At 43.5% G+C, this 21,679-nt stretch overlaps 1 protein-coding gene across 6 annotated transcripts in view; it reads left to right on the plus strand.

Annotated features, from left to right (window-relative positions):
• Window positions 1-21,679, plus strand: part of MFHAS1 (multifunctional ROCO family signaling regulator 1) — a 92,766-nt gene that overhangs the window by 63,056 nt on the left and 8,031 nt on the right. For 2 of the 6 annotated variants that reach the window (XM_053303683.1, XM_053303682.1), the window contains exon 4: window positions 1,894-5,272. The gene's annotated coding sequence lies outside the window, so the exon portion shown is untranslated. Of the gene's footprint in view, window positions 1-1,893; window positions 5,273-9,536; window positions 9,649-14,494; window positions 14,586-15,930; window positions 15,986-17,982; window positions 18,059-18,985; window positions 21,433-21,679 lie in introns of those variants that run through there. The other 4 variants (XM_053303685.1, XM_053303684.1, XM_053303686.1 and 1 more) reach the window with 4 other exon arrangements.

Raw genomic sequence — 21,679 nt, forward strand, 5'->3', positions numbered from 1 at the left:
CAGCATTCTTCCCTGACGGCCCTACCCCCTTGTTGCCTGCGAAAAGCGGAAGTTGCACCCATACACGCACCACTGACGTGCGTACCGCACAGCGTGTGTGACATGAGCGGCGCACACATGCGGAAGTTACTTCTGCTTTTCGCAGGCAACAAGGGGGCAGGGACGGCAGGGAGGACCGCTGCCACCCTGAAGATTTCACTTAAACATGGAGAGCCGGAGGGGAAAAAGCGGCGGGAAGGATAAGTATAACCCCCTGCCCTTAAAGTGACACACACACCCCGACGTTGATCCGCCGGACTGGGCCACTTGCAAACTGGTTCGCAGGCCTCTAACATGGCCTGTGGACCAGTTTATGCACATCCCTAGTCCCCTTATCCCATGACTGCTATGTATTCTCAAGAGTCTTTGATAAGGAACTTTGTTGAAAGCTTTTTGGAATTCTAGGTATACTCTGTCAACCGGATCACCTTTATCCACAGCTTGGTGATTTCATGAGCTAGATATTGTTGAACTTGAACTAAATCATTAATTGTGACATGATGGTGGCCATGCAGAGGCCAATGAAAAATAGTTATGCATAGAATTTTAGAATCTGAAAGTACCTTGGAGGTCTTCTAATCTGCTCAGTGTATAGGCAACTATCACAGCATCCTTGACTGAAGACTGTCAGGCCTTTGAAAAAGCTCTTGGCTCACATATAAGTTGATGCATACATATCAATCATATCCACCTGGACCATAGTTTGGTGTTCCTGTGGGCCATAGGAAGCTAGCATGGGAATGCTACACATTCATGAGCCAAGACTCTCCAGTTTGGGAACCACATTGGAAGCCTATACAGGTGACTGCTTCTCCATGGCCTCTCTGTTGGCTATCATCATGTATACAGTTTAGAATTATGAGTATTGGGTATAGATTACCAGTCACTTAAGGTTTGTTTCTAAGAAATCACTTAACCTATAGTTGCTATTTACTGGACCTCAGCAGAGTTGCTGATAGCTACCCCAAGGGTAATTCCATCCTGAATGCTATAGATAGCTTAAGAACTAAAGTTAGCCACATTTATAAAGCAGTGTACAACTATATATCTAAATAACTGAATTGTCTCTTTGCACGCAGTGCTTTGCTCATTTTCTTCCACTTGAGCGTTTAAAAGAATGTATGTTGTTTCAGCTGTTCAGATAGTGGACTCCGTTTCAATGAGACTAGTTCACAAGTGTGTTAACATCTACCAGTGCCCCAAGAGGGATTTTCCAGAGATGCTATGCATCTCTAGTGTGAACTGGAGCTCCTCTGACACTTGGGGTTGTATCTGTAATTCAAATTATATAACCGAGGCCCAAGTCCACACAGTTTCTCACTCTCATTGTCTTCAGGATAGCCTGCTAAACTGAACTTGAGTTGTTGTCCAAATATGAGATAGAATTTTCATGTAACTCCCACTGATGCAGGTGACATTAGATAAGTTTTCCATACAGTTGGTGAGACTGATGTAAGGAAATGATGAATGTTAACTCTTGAGGACTTGATTGAAAATACAGATTTATATTCAAAAGAACAGCTCACAATCCCAAAATGCATACTTCACAAAAGTTACTAGTACATTGACAGACTGCAAAAAAAAAAACACCCAAAAAACACCCCCACATACTTCCATTTGCTTCATCTGGAGTCAGTTTTTACTTTCCATAAGCAAGCAAGCAATAGGGCAGAGTTTTATAAACAAGTAACAGTCATGTCTGGAGCGTGGATTCTGTAATCTCTTTGAGGAGCCACCTTGTGGAGCTTTACTCTTCAAAGATGGTGTTTTGCTTATAACTTGATGCTAGCTGGTGAATGTGTTTGATTTGCCTCTTGCTTCTTGAGCATAAACATTCTCTTCTTTGTTCTTTAGTTTCCCTATAGGAAGAAACTAATAATTCTGTGGCTGTGATGTGTTGTGGAGAAGGATGAAAATCAAAACTGGAAAATACCTCTTCTCGTGGGCACTTTCCCAGGAACTGAATATGTAACTTAAGCCCCAAACTGAAGTGGTGTGTGTGTTGTTGTTTTTTAAAGTAATATATTAACTTGCAGAAGAAAGATGGACTAAAGGATTTGTCGCTCGACCCCCTCGGCCTCAGGATCATCCTCTTGCAAAAGAGCTGCTTGCCAACAGAATGGGTTGAAAAGCTTCTCAGGGATTATGTTCATTGTGCAGTTGAAAAGCCAGAACTGCAGTCATGACAGCAGTGGTGGGGGCACTCCATTTCCAAGTCTGACTAATGTGAAAAGAGGGATCACTTTGCTGGAGTTCACTGCTGCTCAGTAATTCATGTGAATTTTTTTTAAAGCATTAATCTTTATTTTTGTAATATGTAAGTTTTTAATTATCTATGCAGTTAGAATTAAGTTGACACTGGGTGCAAAGTTCAGCACGAAGATTGTTTTAGACCAGCTGCTGGATTCTGCTTTTGTCAAAATATTGCATGTATGTATCTTCACCGTTTAAACATCTACACTCTTTCTCTCTCTCTCGATATATATACACTTCACTTTCACTGCACAACTTAATGATAAAAACCCACCGAAGCAAACACTAGCATGGGTTCTTCTGGGAATGTTTGCCTCCCCCCAGGGGTTGAATTAGTACTTTAAAAAAACTTGCCCTGCTTGTCTGTCACTCCAAGAAAACTGACCCAAACCCTTGCATTCAAGCAATCCTGGTTCCAAGGGGCTGAGAAACCATCTCTGCAACAGAAAAGGGCCAGTCATAGAGCAGCAACTTCTGTTTTAACCGTTGTTGATTTGAGGAAACTCTGTCTTGAGAGAACCATAGCACAATGTACAGAAAGCTTGAGTCAGAAACCAATTTGTGGCAGGTGCATATGGTGGGATGGCCATTAAGTGGGTCAGAAATCATTCATCCCACAATGATGGTAAGACCCTCATGAAAAAAACAGAGCCGGGAACAAAATGGATGGAAGAGTTACATGCCGACACACCTCAAGCACAGAGGACTTCAGAATGATAAAAATCAGATATGCTGTCATAAAAATAAAGAGGCATTGTAATTGGGAGCTTAGAGAGGGAAATCCATCTCTTTCTGGTTACATGCCACAAGGATTATGCGTTCTTTCTAAACTGACTCTGTTTAGCTTCAGTGGCAGTTACTCTTGAGTTTTCCCGCTGAAATTAATGGAACAAGTTAGATGTGACTACCTTAACCCATTGTTTTAAATGGGACTACTCATGATTAACTCAGTCTGGATATTAGCCAGTGTATTTAAAATTAAGCATCCAAATACTAGCAGGTAAATTCAATTTTTGCTATAACAGATTTTATCCTGTTTCCAAAAGTTTTTTTCCTTGACTTAGGACACCACATTGATGTATTTAATTTCTGTCATCCTAAAGTTGGTGATTGGTCCGTGTTTTCTAGAACACTAAGAAATTCAGTTTCAAAAGTATAAGCTAGTCAGGATCTAGTTTAAATGTTGCCTAACAAATGTGAATGCTGCCATTGAATAATTGCTCCTGTACCACTCTAATAATGTTAACTTCTGCCCATATGTTTAGGTCAGATTGTGTAGTTGTGTACCACTTCCACAACATTTGCCCAATCTGGCAGAAGTGGTACACAACTACACAACATATTTAATGTTACTGAAATGGTTTGGGAACAACTACAGTTGAGGTAGCTTTAGAATAAGGCCTCAAACCTTTTCCCCCTTATTGGGAAATACTGCTTATAATGTCAATTCATATAGCTAACATCACTTGTAAAACTCTAGCTGCATTTTAAGGTGTAACTTTGAGATAGGTTTCCATAGAGAAATCTAAAAAGCATTCAGTTTTATGTTTAGTTAAATAAAATATTTACCTCATTTGATAAGAGGTTGGAATGATGGAACATGTGTCAACAAATGCGTCTTGTGTCATGAGTGAACTTTTAAATCTTGGTGGCTACTTTTCATGAGTGTGTTGAGAAAGATGGTGTTTTCCCTAGACAAGTCACACTGTTTACAAGAAGCTGAGTTGTGGGGCTAACTTAACTGCAGCTCTCTGTGGTGTTCATTGGATCTTGTAAGCAATTTCTGATCAACAGTGTCAATTTTAAGGGTGATATTCCCAGAGGTTAATTAGCTTTATAGGCTGCATTCCTGATGGTCACTTGGTGTAAGAATTGAGAAGGATTTCACAAGTAAATTTCAGTGTGATATCACTTTGATAAAATAGTTTGGGCTTCTGAACTGTATTGTGTTTAGGTTTGCCTTAAATAGGATCCATTGAGATGTGATCCTCTTTCTGTGGTAAAGTGCCAAAATGGCAGTGATAACCAGTAAATGGTTACAGGTTTCCTCACCACGAAGTTTATGACAGAAATTTGAGGGGGTGAACTTTGAGTAAGCTGGATTTGGGATGCCAGTTGAGGTGAGATGTCTAATTGTGCCTCCGTCTTCAATACAAGGTCCCGGATAGGCTGGGTTAATGCTAAAAGGAAAGGAAAGGGGGCAGGGGTGGGGGGGAGACATGGCTGATTTGAGTTGCTCTCTAAAACCGGTATATGGAAAAGTTTTGGATACCTGTGAAAGTGATCTTTGCCAGTGGTTGGAGATAGAACCAGTTTTGCCATTGCTCTAAAAATTGATGGCCTTGGATCCCAATCTGTTTTCCTGCTATTGGCTAATAATGCTCAACCTCATGTTGTAGGGCCTGAGACAAAATGATGGTTATGGTCTGGTGTCAGAGAACGTAAACACAGATGCAAGCAAAATTTCTTTGCTATGCAGGAATTTTTGGTACAAACACTGCAGCCCAAAAGAGCCTTTTGGCCGGCAGAGTGTCTCAATTGGATCCTGTTGCAGCATCAGTTGGAGACCTCTGCCAGTTTTCCTAAGAAGAGGGTGGATAAAGTTTTGCTCTGTGAAGCACAAAAATCAGTCAAACTGTTTCTCTTAACTGCTATCAGTCATGTTTTCTGTTTCTAGGATCCATGACAGGAAAAGCTGTTTCCTGGATTTACATTGCAGTGCTGCCAAAGTAATTCCTCCCCACAAAAATCCTCAAAAGGTTCACTTCCCTTTGACCTCTCATTATGATTCACTCCTAGAAGGGAAGGGAAAAGGGGTGTTGGTGTAACATGGATGCAGTTTTGTTCAGCAGAGGGCGTAGGGGCTCTTCTTATGTCAATTCTCCACATTTTAGCACAGGCATTTTTTTTTTTTTTTACAAAAAGAAAAAATATTCTCACCAAAACATAAACCTGAGAATAAAAGTAATCTTAAACTTGAGTCATTTCTTGTCTATTCATTTATTTCACAACTATTTTTGGTGGGAGGGTTTTTCCCCTGACTACGTTTTTACTTTAGAAGATACAAGTGGTATACATATACAACTGGATATAATTACTCAATTTTCACCTGCAGAAATCCCTCCCCAACCTAATGTCTAATTGAATGACTATGGGCCACTGTGAACAATTACTTTGTCCACCAGCTCAGCTCCACAGAAGGGATGTGAGTGCTCGCAGAGGGTGCATGTCCTTATCCACATGTGCTGGGGCTGGCAAACACGTCATCCAAGCTGTTCCTAAGGCAAAATGGGGTTGCATGGAGGAACCCTATTTGTAAAACCACCATAAAATATGAGACTGCAATATTTTTGCTCCTCACATGACATGGAAGTTATTACTTCACTTGCAATTTCCACACTTTTTGAAGCACAAGTGAAAACTAAGCACTGTTTCATTTTAAACTGAAGGGTTTTTGAATGCAGGTACAACAATACACCCAATTCTTGATAATCTTCAGCAGACAACAGTAAGAAACAATTTCGGGGTTCAGGCAATGTGTTCCAAGCATCAATCAAAAATTTTGAGAATCAAAAGCTACCTGACTTCATACTTTCTCTCCTGTCTCCTCTGTGGTTGCCCTGATGTGTGGTTCCTCTCCCCATACCATCATCCCTCCCTTATATCCTGTTTTGGTATCATCCCCTCAATTTTGTCCCCTTGTTCGTCTTAATAATGATTGGTCAGCAGAATTCAGACCACTAATAACCTATAACCCATGTTGTCACCCCTTTCAACATATAAATCAATTGGTCAATCATTATCTGCGTAGAATTTGCATAATCAATACCTGCAAAACTTGTATCTATTTCAAAAACTCATCATACTGAAATTTCTGTGGTTTATGCTCCTCCTGTCAAAATACCACATCCCTTCAAATCGCCTTTGAAGTAGAACTCAAGACTAAACTGGGAAAGTTGCCAAGATGCGCTTGGCCGTTCTCTCCAGTGCGCCCCTGAAAGAGCACCCTTTGACATTTGGAAACTGTCTGAAAAACACATCACAGTAGAGACAGCAGAGAGGGTATGTTTTTGCCATCATAGGTCCCAAAGCCTAGTCTTTTCTAAAACCATTGTCAAGCAAACTGGTCAACCTGGCCATAGAAAAATGCCCTTCCTGTGGTCTAACAATACATTAAACATTAGTCCTAAAGCCATTATAGCTACAACCATCCCTGTATCTTAAAGGCATAGCCTTAACAAAACTTAAAACTCTTGCCATATTACAAAATGTTATCTACAAAATTGCAGTAAAGATAAAGTGTGCCATCAAGTCAATGTCAACTCCTGGCGCCCACAGAGCCCTCTGGTTCTCGTTGGTAGAATACAGGAGGGGTTTACCATTGCCTCCGCAGAACTGTTCTCTTAATACTACAAGTTTCTGCAACATTGCTCCAAGTGTTCTTACAGTTAATCAGTTGCACACCGCATAGGAACTCTGATGCCACACCAGTTTTAGGAATAATCAGGAACAATTAAGTAGAATATAAGGTCTTCATGAAATTGGTTAAAAACAAAAAACCACACCAGCTTTCTGTTGCCTAGGCGACCTAAAAACATGTTGCTAGGGAAACGGGGAATGTCATTGTTGAACTGCTATCTTCAAAATCTGCATTCCTGCCTATGGAAGACTGCTATGAGTCAGCACTGGGTTTTCTGTCTCGCTTCCTTCTGCTGGACGCCAGCTAAACGTATTTCAAGAGAACCCAAGATGGAAATATTCTTAAGGCCAGATCCACAACCTTTCTGCTTAGTAGTGACTGACACCATCCTCACCCTGCCAACCTATTGAGAGAGCTTGCTCTGCTCAGCTGCCTTTTCTTCAAATTCCAGCAATGCTGCCGTGACATTAGCCCTATTCAGACATTACGTTGTGTGAGTGTACAGATGTCTGTACACTTGTTCATGTGTCTGTGTGAATGACTGTTCTTGTGCTCATTTAGAAAGTGATCCTGGGTACAGAGCTCTCAAATGCATGGTACCAATAGGAAGGGTACTGCTATACCTGTGCTCAGCTTAATGTGTGGTATACCTGTATCTCTGGACACTCATACCAGCACAATATCTCAATGGGGCTTTAGGAACAGAGAGCTAGAGACTGCAAGACTGAACTATGAACCAGGCAGTCCCCAATTCCAATGTCTCCTCTGCCCTGAACTCAGGAGATGCTTCTCCCCCCTGCCAGCCTCAGTACCCAATCTGCATTATATGAGGGAAATGATCCTGTCTTGAGTGGGACCAGGTTGCCCTTCCTCCTGCCTTGGCAGTAAAAGACTGACCATAGCAGTTGCAGGGTCCTTTCTGGAAGAGAAAGTGGGCTCCCCGCTGTTAGGAGTTCCTCTGACTGATGGGCTGGCCCTGGCTGAGCTGCTCCTTGCTGGTGTTTTCACTAGGACCAAGCGGGTGTGAATACCCAGGTGCCATTTGGTTCTCTAACCAGTGACTACATAGATATCTAAGACTCACAAGGATCGATACTGGCTTCCCTTTGGAAGCCTTCGTTAAAAAAATCTCTGGAATGGAAGTGACTGCTGCCCATAGACATGGAAAAATCCAGATTTTGGCATAGCTGTTCTTAGCTGCCCCCCCCCCACACACACACACACACACCACTACTACTCCAACAAAAGGTAGCTGCAAAGCACAGAAATCCCTGGACCTCCCTCCTCCCCGCCCCCCACATGGCATCTTATTTTATATGAAAAAAAGATTTTGAAGAATAGTTGAGTTTTGGATATGGTTGAGGGGGTGTGTGTCCCCCTGGGAACATTTGTAGAACTGGAAAAGGTGCAGAAGAGGGCAACCAAGATGATCAGGGACCTAGAGCACCTTTCTTATGAGGCAAGGCTACAACACTTGGGGCTATTTAGTTAAAAAAAGAAAAAGCCAACTGCAGGGAGACATGATAGAGGTCTATAAAATCATGCATGGTGTGGAGAAAGTGGATAGAGAGAAATTCCCCCCCCCCCTCACATAACACTAGAACCAGGGGTCTCATCCCATGAAATGGATTGCCAGGAAATTTAGGACCAGAAAGCAGAAGTATTTTTTTCACACAATGCATAATCAACTTGTAGAATTCTCTGCCACGAGATGTGGTGACAGCCAACAACCTGGATGGCTTTAAGAGGGGTTTGGATAACTTCATGGAGGAAAGGTCTGTCAACGGCTACTAGTTGGAGGGCTATGGGCTACCTCCAGTCTCCAAGGCAGGATGCCTCTGAGTACCAGTTGCAGGGGAGTAACAGCAGGAGAGAGGCATGCCCTCAACTCCTGCCTGTGGCTCCCAGGAGGATCTGGTGGGCCACTGTGCAAAACAGGGTGCTGGACTAGATGGGCCTCCTTGGGCCTGATCCAACAGGGCTGTTCTTATGTTCTTATTTTAAGTAGATTGATCTGTGTTGTAACCAGAGGAGTGATTGCTGTGATTGATTCATTCATTTGAAATATTTATATACCGCCCAAAACCTACATCTCTTGGTGGCTCACAAAAAAATACAAATGACAACAAAATAAAAAGTTAAAGCCACAGTACTTGCTTGTGAAGGGACATGGAATTTGTAGGCTACATAATGCCACTAAGAGGATAATCGGGGTGGGTAGGTATGGTTGCGAAGACTTGTTGCCATTGGTACTGTTATCACTTGGTTACATTCCTTTCATAGCACAAAGGACTCCAATTTATTTTCTCTCTGTGTTCCACAATCAAATGCAGATGCTCCGACAGATTAGCCATTCAAAGATGTTTTATTCGCCTCCTGTTGTGCTACTGTCATGGACCACCTTGCTCTGGTGAACTTGCAACAACAAACATACCACACTCATAATTAAACAAACAAACAAACAAAACCCAGCAGCCTACAAATAGACAGTTATTCTTCCGAGCTGTAGAGTCTAAAGAGTCAAATTACAAAGTGTTTCCGTTCCTTGATAGCTGAAGCCTTTTGGATGAAAGATGTTCACTTTCATTATTCGTGAGTGTGTGTGTGGCGGATTAGCCTGTCAGCCATTGCTTCCATGGCTACCACAACAAACAAGACCACAGACATTCAGTGGGGCCAGAAGAAAGAGAGTTTCTACTTGGTAATTCCACAGTGGGGCACTGTGTGGAAAAAGCAATAGGACAAAAGGTGTCAAACACAAGAGTGTTTTCACTGATACCCTCATGTCCTGCTATTTCTGAGAAAGCAATGCCAATTTCTTCAGGAGCTCAGGGGCACATTGGAGTTGGAGTTGACACATCCATCAGATGGGTTCCTGAAGGAGGAAAGAAACTCTATACACCACTGTCTTTCACGGTCAACTCGTATCTACAAAGGTAAGGACTTGTTTAAATATAGAATAACAATGAGAAGTATCAGGAAAAGGGACTTTTCTGACTTGAGAAACGTTCTTGTAGAGCGTTGTCCCGGTTCTCTTTGCCTGGGGCATTTCCAGCTACGGTGAGAATTGCACTAATATATAGATTTTGCTTACCATATATCAATATTGTTTTCTAAAGTTTTGTTTTTGTCTCCCTGTTTGGGATGATGAGGGCCCTTCTGACTATTTATGTTTCAAGCAAATATGCATAGGATTATGGTTTGGAAATGACCATTGCCTCAGTTAAAATGACCATTTGCCCCTTTCATTAGGCAAGGTAAGGCTGTAGCCTCACGTGGTAGATTATTGGGGTGTTAGAGCAGCAAGATGCCCTCCACCACTACCATTGGAGCAGCTTTGTGGGGCCAATTGGACCCTTACCAGCTTTACAAGGGGTGGCATGCTTCACACTTTCTGCAAAGCTTGCAAGAAGAGAGATTGAGGATGGTGGCAGCCTCCCCTCTCCACTTCCCTGCTACACTCAGAACTTGTATCTGTTTCAAGGGGGCTGACCCCCAGCCAGGGAGCACTTGGCACCTTACTCAAATGCCACAATAATCTGGTCTGCCCCTAACTTGCATCTCTGTAATGCTGGAGAAATCAGGTGCAAGAGACCCATGTCTCGGAACATTCTCCAGACTGCCTATAGTTCATGTGTCTTGATCTTAGATTTGACATATCTAAGTTTGCAAAGGGCTAGAGTAGAGGTTGGAGCACCTTTTCTATATGGAGAGGCTGAATGGGGGCATTCTTGTTGTGTGTTTTTTAAATATAGCTAAGGTGGGGGGGAGCATGAAGGAGGATTATAACATGATGCCTGTTTTGGAGCAAGTAAATAGAACTTTTTCTCCTTCTTCCTTAACACTAGAGCACAAGAAGCCCTCTTCAAGTGTTATGGTCTCTGGAGATAGCAAATGTACAGGTGAAACTCGGAAAATTAGAATATCGTGCAAAAGTCCATTAATTTCAGTAATGCAAATTAAAAGGTGAAACTGATATATGAGACAGACGCATTACATGCAAAGCGAGATAAGTCAAGCCTTAATTTGTTATAATTGTGATGATCATGGCGTACAGCTCATGAAAACCCCAAATCCACAATCCCAGAAAATTAGAATATTACATGGAACCAAGAAGACAAGGATTGTAGAATAGAATAATATCAGACCTCTGAAAAGTATACAGTGTACCATGCTTGATCGGCCAGCAAACTCGCCTGACCTGACCCCATAGAGAATCTATGGGGCATTGCCGAGAGAAGGATGAGAGACATGAGACCAAACAATGCAGAAGAGCTGAAGGCCGCTAATTAAGCATCCTGGTCTTCCATAATACCTCATCAGTGCCACAGGCTGATAGCATCCATGCCACGCCGCATTGAGGCAGTAATTGCTGCAAAAGGGGCCCAAACCAAGTACTGAATACATATGCATGCTTATACTTTTCAGAGGTCCGATATTGTTCTCTTCTACAATCCTTGTCTTCTTGGTTCCATGTAATATTCTAATTTTCTGGGATTGTGGATTTGGGGTTCTCATGAGCTGTACTCCATGATCATCACAATTATAACAAATTAAGGCTTGACTTATCTCGCTTTGCATGTAATGCGTCTGTCTCATATATCAGTTTCACCTTTTAATTTGCATTACTGAAATTAATGGACTTTTGCACGATATTCTAATTTTCCGAGTTTCACCTGTATGAGGGGCATAGTGGGATCACACCCACTAACAATGCCCCCCACAAACTCATAGGAACATAGGAAGCTGCCATATACTGAGTCAGACCATTGGTCTATCTAGCTCAGTATTGTCTTCACAGACTGGCAGCGGCTTCTCCAAGGTTGCAGGCAGGAATCTCTCAGCCCTATCTTGGAGAAGCCAGGGAGGGAACTTGTAACCTTCTGCTCTTCCCAGAGCGGCTCCATCCCCTGAGGGGAATATGTTACAGTACTCACACTTCTAGTCTCCCATTCATATGCAACCAGGGCAGACCCTGCTTAGCTAAGGGGACTAGTCATGCTTGCTACCACAAGACCAGCTCTCCTCTCCCGTACTCTCTTCACATTCAGTGTGTGTTTGCAAGGCACGTGCTGAATGCAGGCTTGGTTCTCCCCATGACAAAGAGCACTCCCTGTAAGCAATGCATCTGTCTTCAGAAAAAAGCTGAATGTGGGGAGAGCAGGGCTAGTTGGCATATCCACAGGGAGTTAGGTTAGCAGGCCCAGTCCTGCTGGGCCCCTTCTTCAGAGGCGTATCTAGGGAAAATAGTGCCTAGGGCAAGCACTGAAATTGCGCCCCCTGTCCAAACATGACACCCATCTTTCAGATAACTTTACCATAATATCAGCTCAAAAATACAAGTCAAGCTCGTTAATCTTTTAATATTTCAAAAACTATTTAGCAGTGGACGTAACCAGACCAAAAAATGCCGGAAAACTGCAAATTTCAGTATGCTGGGGTTCATGAAATACCCAAATACTATGTGGAGGTGTACTTGGAAAACTAAACAGAAGTGCCTATCTAATTCTCTACTATGCATTGTAGCATCACTATTACATATGTTTTTAAAATAAATGGAGAATTTGACTTTTCCCAGATAGTCTGAAAATAATTAAAGGATATGCAGAGTAAACTGTGTCACTGCTTGGAATATATTCCAGTATTTCTTGCTCTCTTTCTCTCATCTTAACTATCTTTCTGAAACTCCCAGTGGGCCTTAATACTAAGGATTTCACACTGATTCAAAGACAAACTCACCATTCCCCCTCTTGCTGCTGGCCTCTTAATTCACCGCCACAGCCCATCCTGGGCTGATTTTCGGGCCTATTCGGGACTGCAAAGATCAGCGTGGTGGCCATTTTGGAGGCTGCAACGCATGCTCAAATGGCCTCTGTGAGGCCTGGCAAGGCCTAGGGCCTTGCAGGGACCATTCGAGCACATGTGGTGGCATATATATATATATATATATATATATATATATGCCGCTGAAAACAAAATGGCCACCACACATGCTCAGATGGCCTCTGCGAGGCCTGGCATGGCCTAAGGCCTCACAGAGGCCATTTGAGCATGCGGGTGGCCATTTTGTTTTTGGCAGCCATTTTTTAAAAAAAATTATTTTAAGAAATGGCGCCCCCCTTCAAGTGGCGCCCGGGGCACGTGCCCTGCCTGCCCCACCCTAGATACACCCCTGCCCTTCTGCATTTGCTCTCCCCAAAAGCACAATACCTGAAGAGGCTCAAATTAAATGGATTGATTGTAGACTCAGAGCACTTCTGAACTCAGGGAATTTACTGCATAAACTGTGGCAGTGGTGCCCACTGTCTTTAAAGGAGATAGGACAAAGGACACTAGGTCTGTCAATGACTACTTGGAATGAAAGCTAAGCAGAGCCTCCATTTTTAAATGCCAGTTGCTGGGGGCAACAGCAGGGGAGGACTATTGCCTTCATGCCTGTGTATGGGCTCCCCAGAAGCATTGTGGGGAAAAGGATGCTGGATTAGATGTTTTGATGTAGCAGGACGCTTCTTATGTTCTTAAAAGTGGGAAAGAGGGCATGAATAGGGTCTGCAGGTTGCATGCACATAACGCATTACCTCATATGCATGGTGGAGGGAAAGCTTGTTCCTCTGTATGTGTACTGGTTCCTCAGCTGGTTTTAATATAAGCGCGGGCCAAATGACAAGCATCTTTTGGCTGCTGTTGTATATGTCTCTTTTTAATACAATAAGGAAAATATAATGCGAGAGCAGTTTTCCTGACTGCTTACAACACTGAAGAGACAGCTGAGATCCCTGTAACAAAGGGAACTGTGAGTATTGTCGGACTTCTTCACTACTGCCTTCTTCCTCCTGCCAACTCTGAAGCCAAAAATATGTGATCATCTATTTCAGTTCACTTGGGGCTTGCAAACAGGCCTTACGATGTCATAGTTGGGACTCTTTGACCACTTTGAATTAGCTGTGTAAATGTTATCATAGGACTACTCCCATTGGCTTAGCTGCTCTGATGTCATTGCCTGAAGTATAGTATAGATCTTGGCAAGCCTCGATTCAATCAGCTGGATGTTTTAAGGGCAAGGGGGGATCTATTGCAAGCTGCCAACAGGTAACTTTGGATATATTAAGGATTACTGGAGTGTATTTATACCAAGGTTTATAAAATTACACTATGTTGGTGGATGCTGATTGAGCCTTTCGTTAGGAAAGGGCAGATTTTCCCAGTTGTGTTCATAGGATAGGATTGAACGTTTAAATGTCTGCCTAGGAAATATTTAGCCCCAAACACCTATGCTTACCTTAAAAATGATTTTACATTATTGCCCTTCATGACAATAGCCCAATTTACCCATTATGTTGAACACTTGTACAATGAGAGTGTACTGTGTACACAGGTACACAGGTACAGTCATTCACCCATTATGTTGAACGCAGGTACAGCAGTACACTTCCTATTTGTACCATGCATTTGAGGGGCCTGTACCCAGGTTCGTTTTTAACATGGACACAGGAACAGTCATTCATACAAACACACGTACAAGTGTGCAAACATCTGTATACTCTGTTACTAAGAGAGCCTGAGGGCTCCCTATACCTAGTTTGAGGGCTACCAGCTGGTAATCCCCACATCTTGCTGTTCAGATCCCATGAGACCATGAGACCTCCATTTTGGTTTGCATGAGCTAACTCATAGGGCATGTCACTTGGCACGTAGCCTGGGATAGTAGTTCCCATTACCATCAAGTTTAATTTTGGGACTGGAGGAGAATCTCCTTTCACTCGCCTCCTTGATTATTTTCAGGTGAGGAATGCCAGAGCAGACGTGACTGAATCAGTGCTATACTTTTCAAGAATCAGTCAAGTATTCTCCCTATGTTGGCACAGAGGATCAAGTCAAGATATTGCCGCTTCAGGAAGGAGCAATAAGAAGGCAGCAAGTCATCTCCTCTGCTAATGAGCATATTAATGGTTGGCTCAAGGCACAGGAAGTTAGCTTGTTTACGGTCACTCCTGAGTATTCTAAAAAGACACGAGATCGACCTTGATGCATCCATTATGTTTCACCCTACACCCTTATGTTTCAGCCTTTGTGCTAAAAGGAAGCATACCCAGCAAACTGAAAAGGACAAGGCTTCATCCTGTGCTTTGTCCCTTTTGTCTACCTTTCCAAGGTACGATTAGCATAATGCCCACAGGCAAGATTTTTCCTATAAGTGACCAAGACACAATCAATCGGTGTGTCTCTACCTGATTCACCAAGTGTTTCTTCCTCGGATCCACCAGCTGCTTTTCACTACGTCTTGGCACTGGCACCTCCGTCTCGCTTTGCCTTGACGCTCACTCCTGTCCCTCTTGTTACCTCCAGACTGGCCCTTTTCCCTCACCTGGTCTGTGCAGCACTCCTGGCTGCCAGATTCTGGTCTCCCCCCACCCCCGCTGCCCCAGCTCCCAGACCTCTGCCTGGTCCCTGGGCTCCTGCTCCCACCTTTCCACCTTCCTGCCTACCTTGGAGGAGAGAAACCCCTCGCTAATGACCGAGCTACAAAGGTTTTACAGCATCCCACTGGAAGGATCGAGGTAGTATCTAACTCCTGCTCTCAAATCTCTCATTCCCTCTCCTCTTCTTCTAAAATCCAGAACCTGTCTCTTGCCAGCTTTGAGTGTACTTAATTCAGAAACTCAAGCCAATTTGCCTCCTTGTGAGCTGTATCATAGTCCTGTTAACCTCTTAGTCGCGCTGGTTAAATACTGTTGCCTATTGACCATTATTTTATCTTCCTTTACCCCTAAAAGCCCTCAAATAAACCTTATTCTATTTTTGAATTCTAATCTCTCTGTTCAGTTCTTTCAGCATTCGAAACTTTACACAGATCTATTCTGAAGGTGGGCTGCTCTTCCCAAGCTCGCTAATTCCCCCACAGAAGCCTAAAACGTTGCATGGGGTATCTGCCAGTTCCATTAACAACTTGTACAGGATAACATCTGAATAGGGCTTTTCTATCTGTACCATGCATTTGAGGAGCCTGTACACAGGTTCATTTTTAAAATGAACACAGGCATAGTCATTCATTCTCACAAAATGTACAGACATCTGGACACTCGTACTACAACATACAAGTGTACAGATGTGAATGGTCTTCAGTTCTCACTATTAAGTACAGAGCTGTGTTGTAGCAAGGCATGACTTACATTGTTGGCTGAATCCAAATCCACATTATGTGTACTTTTTTTCTGCAGATATTTGTACTGCCACCCCAAAGCCAGGAAGAGATGCTTTGCTGAGCACTCAGAAGTAAGTAGCACGGTTTGAGACACAAAATAATCCTCTCTAATAAAAGCCTTGGTGTCCGTCCGTGGACGGACACCAAGGCGTGTGTTCGTGCCTCCCTGGCCTGTTCTGCGCCTGCGCTTCGCGCAGGCGCAGAACAGGGCAAGGGAGACACGCTCGCCGGCACCCGGCAGCCATCTTGGGCCAGCCATCAGAGCCGCCGCCTCGGCCAAAATAGATGGAGGCCGGGGGCGGAGCGGAGGCCATGTAACCTTAAAAAAAAATTTACTCCCGCGGCCGCCGCCGCCGACCGCCCACCCTCCCTCCCAGCTGCCGAGTCCCCCTTACCCTGGCCGACTGCTGTCGGCCGAAGACAGCCCTTAATTTAAGAGGCCGAGAGGAGCTCGCAAGCAGAGCTCCTCTCTGTGCAAAGCCTCTTGCCGAACTGCCGCTTTGGGCGCAAGGGACGCAAGCGCCCAAAGCGGCAGTTCGGCAAGAGGCTTTGCACAGAGAGGAGCTCTGCTTGCGAGCTCCTCTCGGCCTCTTAAATTAAGGGCTGTCTTCGGCCGACAGCAGTCGGCCAGGGTAAGGGGGACTCGGCAGCTGGGTGGGAGGGTGGGTGGTCGGCGGCGGCGGCCGCGGGAGTAAATTTTTTTTTAAGGTTACATGGCCTCCGCTCCGCCCCCGGTCTCCGTCTCCCCGGCCTGGCGGGGGCAAATGCCTGGGCCGATTTGGCCCTTAAAGGTAGGGGGGGAACGGCGGAGGGAGGGGGAATGGCGGCGGGGGTCCAGGAGCGCCGTTACTAGCGCCCGTTATTCAACGGGCCAAAATTCACTTGTAATGTCATAATTGCTGAAGATCCTTTCCTTGTTGGTTTATTACAGGCGTGCTCAGCTTTGGATCCCCAGCTGGTTTTGGACGACAGCTCTCATAATCCCCAGCCACAGTGGCCAATAGCCAGGGATTGTAGGAGTTGTAGGCCAACATCTGCAGGAGGGCTGAAGTTGAGCAGGTCTGGTTTATTAAGAGGCCATTCTATGTCAACCCTTTGTCAACTCTTCAAGTGTATTGTTTGCCCTCTGCTGGCAAATGGGGAGAAAAACACAAGCAAAACATGGGTATCTCTGAAGATGCTATTTGCCAGTAGAGAAACAAATCCTGTTTCTGGGACAGCAATGGGATGTTACTGTAAATAATATCAGCTGAAATTTATAGAATAGACAAAGAGGGATTAGAGGAAAGGAACCATAAGCAGACTGAAATAATTTGATGCCAAATATGAAATTAAAAATAACATAAAATATATTTAACTGTATGACTGACTTTGTTGTATTTTCCCAGCGGCCTTGGTTGGTTTTTCCCCCCTTTAAAAATAAACATTTCTGTAGGAATCATGTTTATTTTAAAGGGAATAATACAGAGTGGGATGAACTGAGTTTACTGTGCTCCACTTTTTCTTTTTGGGGACAGCCTATAAATTCAGGGCTAGCTTTTGCTTTCAGGCTTGCTCTGGTGCTAGATCTATAGCCTATTCAATGAGGCTATTCACACGATGGGATGAAATTGGGCTAGCCTCTGCTGGCCCAATTTTGTCCCACCGTGGGAACCACCGGGCTCGGCTGCGAGCCCGGTGGTTCCTGAGCGGGTAACCCACTCAAGTAGCCACGTGGCCCCTGAACTCCCCAGCCCCTGCCGGCCCCGTCACAGAGCTGGCAGTCATGTGGGCGGCCGATCTGGCCGCCCAGGCAGGTCTGCCCGATCGTCTGCAGGCTTAGCCCACTCTCCCTGCAAACCCAGCAAAAGTGGGTCTCACTGATCGTGAGACCTGCCTCAATGTGTAATTGTTAACTAGATAACCCATTAGATGGTACATAGTATTTCAGCTTGCTATTTCGATTCCTGTTCCTATTGGCTTTACTTACTTACTGCTTTGTTGTCATTTTTAACAAATTACTTAATACTCACAGTTGTTTTTAAAATGTGGTCTCATTTACACCACCATTGTGATTTTCCCCTCTAAGGATTTCCCAAAGAGAAGCAGAAAGCCATGGCCTGCCCAGAACAAACCACGATCTTCTAAGGAAATATTTGAAATAGGTGAGCAGCATTCATACATCAAGCAAAATATCAGACATCATCCATTTCTTTGAAGTAGCTGGGCACTTTTGTTACAATATTGTTAGAGGCTATTAATTCCCACCTACCACAAGCATGCCTTTATAAGTCAAAAGTTCCTTGCATGCAGCAGGTATTTGGGGGTGGTGGTGGTTTGCAATCCTATTGAAGTATTGTAACTTTTGACTGAAATTTTGACTGAAATTGAGCCAGCATGGGGTAGTGGCTAGCATGCTGGACTAGGGCTGGTGATACCCGAGTTCAAATCCCCATTCAGCCATGAGACTTGCTGGGTGACTCTGGGCCAGTCATTTCTCTCTCAGCCTAACCTACTTCACAGGGTTGTTGTGAGACGAAACCTAAGTATGTAGTACACTGCTCTGGGCCTCTTGGAGGAAGAGCGGAACAGAAGATGTCAAATAAATAAATAAAAATAAAATAAATTAATCAATTAGAATGGAGGAATACCTTTGCAAGTTCAGTTAACCCTGTTCGAGCTATTCATAATATTCATATCATCATAAATCCTTTCCCATCATACAACATCTATAAACAATAGCACTACTATACATTTTTTAATTGGTAGATTAGTGGAGACAAATATTAATGGTGAGAGATTATGGCTGAAGGGCACACTTATTTTCAAAGCTATTTTATTTTAATTTGCTCTAACAGGAAATGAATGAAGTCAGTATTAAAGATGCTCTTTCTAACAAGGAGGCATAGCTTTTGTTCTTTCTGTATGTCAAAAACAAACAGCCCATCTACACTGCAGTTGTGGTAGCATTCACATTTATTTAAATATAATTGATCTGTAAAAGGGCAGGTAAGTTACTAGAAGTTGATTCATCAGTGGATACGCTGGTAGTTCCCAAATGAGTCATAACACATTATTTGACTTGTTAACAGATGAAAAGCCAGTGCAGAAAAGTCGGCAAGGAAATGCAGCTTGCCAAAGTGGAAGAAACGGTTCAGCTGCTCCCGCTACCAAGAGTACCATAGACAAAAACTGTAGACACAAAGCTGATGTATCCAGATCCTCCCTCTGCACCCTCCTATAAGTGTTCCTGTGGGAATTTGATGAGAGTACCAGTGGCAAAGATTTCTTTCTTCATGGTATGAAACGGGGGGGGACGGGGACTGATATACTTAAAAGGAACTTCTATCCCAACTAGCTATAGCCCTTCCAAAGTCTGGTCCCAAAAGAACAGTAATGTTGTCATATCAACAACAGTGGGAACAGTGACGGTAGCATCTTAAGTTATGACATGTAAATAAACAGCTACACTTGACCCTGATATTTCCTGTAACCTTTGTATGGCACTACTATTTGGGAAAAAATGAAAGAAGCTAGAGAGAGGTCAAAGAACGCAAACTAAATGATAAAGAGCTTAAGAAGTAAGGCCAGATGAATTAAAGAAATGGGAATGTATGTGGCTTGATTCTATATATTCTAGAAGTAAGTCCCACTTAGATTACTACTACTCTTACAAATATTTATATAGTTTTTCCAACAAAAAATTCCCAAAGCCATTTGCACAGAAAAATGAATTAACCCTCATCCCGAGTCATTTTTACTCAAGCTTAGGACCTTCTACTCTCAAGTCATCCCCTTGGATTCACTGCATCGCCCCCAACTTTTCCAGACCACAGAACCCCCACTAATTTAATATTTCAGTACAGGGGAGTGCAGTGGTGACCCCCATACCCCGAGCATGGTGCCCTGTGTGACTGCACAAATCATGTGAATGTGTGTTGTTAGCTAAGAAACATTTCACACCCTACCACAGTAAGGAGAATCCATGCTTCAACATTTCAATTCTCTACATTTCAACTGAAATTACACACAGTGACTGACCGAAAGGCAATTATCACAAGTCTGGTAACTGGTCGAGTGCAGTCTATGTGCAGTCTCCCACATTTGTCACGTTGGTTTGGTTTCTTGTCAGCTATCCTTGGGCACACACTTCTTGTATACTTAAAGCTTCAAAATTAGCTCCATGGCATATGGAACAATCAGCTGCAGTGGCACAGCGGGGAAGAAGCTTGCCTAGGGAGCAAGAGGCCATTAGTTCGAATCCCCGTTGGTGTGCTTCCCAGACAATGCCTAGTAAATATATATTTGTAGTCACCTCTATTGGGCAGCAGCAATATAGGGAAGGTGTTGGAGGTGGATGCTCACTTCAGTGACAATGGTAAAAGCATCATCTCATACTGCACAGGAGAAAGGCAATGGTAACCCACTCCTGATTCAACCAAGAAAACCACATGGCTCTGTGGTCACCAGGAGCAGGCCCAGACAGGGGGCACTGAGAGGGCAGTGGAATGTATATAGGGAAGGTGCTGGGTTTTGAGCAGAATGGGTAATTAAGGGTGGGAGTATTCACTGCTGCTGAGTGCAGTGAGAATCATGCTGAAAAAGGCGCTCACCAAGTTGCCTACAAGTCATTTGCCTTTGCCTACAAGTCATGAGCTACTAGTCCTTGGTCCATCTTCAAGGTGCTAATCGTTTTGTCAAATGTTTTATCATCACTAACCCAACAAAAGCCTTAAGCCATGAATGAGGCAGCACTTACAAAGCTTACTGTACTTTTAACTCTGGCTGGTGTGGTGTGTGAGGGGCAGTAATCTTCAGCTTCTTGTAAAAACAGATCCTAAAAACAGATCTTTCCCCATAATTTTTTCTTTTGCTATATATTTAAGAGCAGCTTAGAGATCTGTGTGTCAACATCCTCTCTCTTGCTTTGTCAGAGTATTGCAGAGAAACTTAAGTATGTAGTACACCGCTCTGGGCTCCTTGGAGGAAGAGCGGGATATAAAATGTAAATAACAAATAATAATAATAATCAACCAAATGTGGCTCTTCTGCAAAGCAACATCACACTTAGGTGCTGGAAATTGTTTAAGTACACCTAATGTTTCTTAGACCCTCTTTTTTTCTAGTGCAGTGGTTCCCAACCTGAGTTCCTCCAGATGTTGCTGAACTTCATCTCCCAGCATCCCCAGCCACAATAATTAATTCCCAAGACCCCTGCTTCTTGATTTTAAATTCACCTCCCAGTTAGCTTTACCAACTCCTCTTCGAACTGCCAGTAGCAAGATACTTCACAGCTCTAGCCTCCACGCCTGCTTATCTGCACTCGGAACAATTTAGGTGAGAAGAAAGATGTATTTGCCAAGACTCTGTCCAAGCAGCATGTAGCCAAAGTAATTATTTATTTAATCAAATGACATTTATAATTTAACACACACTTTATTTTTGTCTATGCCAACAAACAAAAGGTGGTTCAAGGTGGTTTTTTTTAAATTTATTTATTGCAATGAGTACAAAATAAAGAAGCTCAGCTTCAGCAACAGTGGCTGTTCTGCTTCCTCTTTTTTTCTGACATGGTTCAATCTTCCAATTCGTTGTTCGGAGCAATGCCTCTTCTGATCACTGTTGGTAAAGAAAATTGACCCGACACTCCTTTTGTCTTACAAGCAGTTCGATTGTTCTATGACTGAAGTCCAGAATTTCTTTGATCTTCTGCTTTTTGATGGACAGCATCGCCAAGCCATTAAGTCTTTGCCCCCAGATCCCCAAAGGAAGACAGGACACACGTG

The sequence above is a fragment of the Hemicordylus capensis genome, chromosome 2, assembly GCF_027244095.1.
Source record: "Hemicordylus capensis ecotype Gifberg chromosome 2, rHemCap1.1.pri, whole genome shotgun sequence".
NCBI lineage: Eukaryota > Metazoa > Chordata > Lepidosauria > Squamata > Cordylidae > Hemicordylus > Hemicordylus capensis.